Here is a 2,726-nt window from a genome sequence, read left to right on the forward strand (position 1 = left end):
CCAGCCCCGCCCCGCCCCCTCCTCCAGCCCCGCCCCGCCCTCCAACCCCGCCCCGCCCCCTCCTCCAGCCCCGCACCGCCCCCCAACCCCGCCCCCTCCTCCAGCCCCGCACCGCCCCCCAACCCCGCCCCGCCCCCTCCTCCAGGCCCGCCCCGCCCCCCAACCCCGCCCCGCCCCCTCCTCCAGCCCCACCATTCAGCCCCGCCCCTCCTTCCAGCCCCGCCCCCTTCTTCCAGCCCCGCCCCCTTCTTTCAGCCCCGCCCCCTCCACCGCGCCGGTTGCCAGGGAAGTGACGCTAACCCAGAACACCCCCCCTCCCGCTTCTGGTGCATCCCTTCATTGCTCTTCCCAGCTGTCAATCATCCTAATTGTCAGTCATCCCACCTGTCAATCAATCCAACCCAGTGAGAAGTCTCACAACACCAGGTTAAAGTCCAACAGGTTTATTTGGTAGCAAATACTATCAATCAATCCAACCGTCGGTCGATTAGGCGCTGTTATAAAAAGTTACCGCCCAAGATTAGAGTTTAAGGTGTTGGGGGTGGTATACGAGGTGATATATTAGCCTAGATGGAGGACTGACGATTTAATAGCTTCGAAGGCAACTTGCAGTAACTTCAAGCTATGAAGGGTTCCTTATCAATTATATATGTATGTACAAGCGATGGTCTGACAAAACTGTGTACATGTCTACACTCCTCTGCTCCCTGACCAAGGACACATGCCCTTGCACCTGATTCGCTTTAGCCATGATTCTCCCGAACTGAGACTAAATTCCCATGCCAGCACGCTCATTTATTCAGTAAGTGTAACATGACTTGGGTGCCACGGTGAAACAGTCGCTGAAGGTTGGCATGAAGGTACAGCAGGCGGTGAGGAAAACTAATGGCATGCTGCTCTTCATGTCAAGAGGATTTGAGTACAGGAGTAAGGATTTCTTGCTGCAGTTATACATGGCCTTGGTGAGGCCACACCTTGAGTATTGTGTGCACTATGGTCTCCTAGTCTGAGAAAGAATATTCTTGCTATTAAGGGAGCCTAGTTCAGCCATTGAGGATTGAGATGAGGAAGAACATCTTCACTCAGAGCTGTGAACCTATGGAATTTCCTACCATAGAAAGCTGTTGGGGCCAGTTCGTTCGATATGGTCAAGAGGGAGCTGGACATGGCCCTTGCGACTAACGGGATCAAGGGCTATGGAGAGAAAGCGGGAGTGGGACACAAAGTGCATGATCAGCCATGATCATATTGAATAGTGGTGCAGGCTCGAAGGGCTGAATGGCCTACTCCTACACCTATTTTCTATGATGTGGAGATGCTGGCATTAGACTGGGGTAAACACAGTAAGAAGTCTTACAACGCCAGGTTAAAGGCAACAGGTTTATTTGGTAGCAAAAGCCACTAGCTTTCGGAGCGCTGCCCCTTCATCAGGTAAGTGGGAGTTCTATTCACAAACAGGGTATATAAAGACACAAACTTAATTTACAAAATAATGGTTGGAATGCGAGTCTTTACAGGTAATCAAGTCTTAAAGGTACAGACAATGAGTGGAGAGAGGGTTAAGCATAGGTTAAAGAGATGTGTATTGTCTCCAGCAGGACAATTAGTGAGATTTTGCAAGCCCAGGCAAGTCGTGGGGGTTACAGATAGTGTGACATGAACCCAAGATCCCGGTTGAGGCCGTCCTCATGTGTGCGGAACTTGGCTATCAGTCTCTGCTCAGCAACTCTGCGCTGTCATGTGTTGTCAAGGCCGCCTTGGAGAACGCTTACCCGAAGATCAGAGGCCGATTGCCTGTGACTGCTCAAGTGTTCCCCAACAGGAAGAGAACACTCTTGCCTGGTGATTGTCGAGCGGTGTTCATTCATCCGTTGTCGTAGTGTCTGCATAGTCTCCCCAATGTACCATGCCTTGGGACATCCTTTCCTGCAGCGTATCAGGTAGACAACGCTGGCCGAATTGCAAGTGTATGTACCGTGTACCTGGTGGATGGTGTTCTCACGTGAGATGATGGCATCCGTGTCGATGATCTGGCACGTCTTGCAGAGGTTGCTGTGGCAGGGTTGTGTGGTGTCATGGTCACTGTTCTCCTGAAGGCTGGGTAGTTTGCTGCGGACAATGGTCTGTTTGAGGTTGTTTGGTTGTTTGAAGGCAAGAAGTAGGAGTGTGGGGATGGCCTTGGCGAGATGTTCGTCTTCATCAATGACATGTTGAAGGCTCCAGAGAAGATGCCGTAGCTTCTCTGCTCCGGAGATGTAGTGGACGATGAAGGCTACTCTGTCTGCTGTGTCCCGTGTTTATCTTCTGAGGAGGTTGGTGCGATTTTTCGCTGTGGCGCGTCGGAACTGTCGATCGATGAGTCAAGCGCCATATCCTGTTCTTATGAGGGCATCTTTCAGCGTGTGGAGGTGTCTGTTGCGATCCTCCTCATCTGAGCTGATCCTGTGTATATGGAGGGCTTGTCCATAGGGTATGGCTTCTTTAACGTGTTTAGGGTGGGAGCTGGAGAAGTGGAGCATCGTGAGGTTATCCATGGGCTTGCGGTACAGCGAAGTACTGAGGTGACCGGTCCTTGATGGAGATGCGTGTGTCCAAGAATGCAATCGATTCCGGAGAGTAGTCCATGGTGAGTCTGATGGTGGGATGGAACTTGTTGATGTCATCATATAGTTGTTTCAGTGATTGTTCACCATGAGTCCAAAGGAAGAAAATGTCATCGATGTATC

This window comes from Mustelus asterias, chromosome 4 (assembly GCF_964213995.1).
Source record: "Mustelus asterias chromosome 4, sMusAst1.hap1.1, whole genome shotgun sequence".
Classification (NCBI taxonomy): domain Eukaryota; kingdom Metazoa; phylum Chordata; class Chondrichthyes; order Carcharhiniformes; family Triakidae; genus Mustelus; species Mustelus asterias.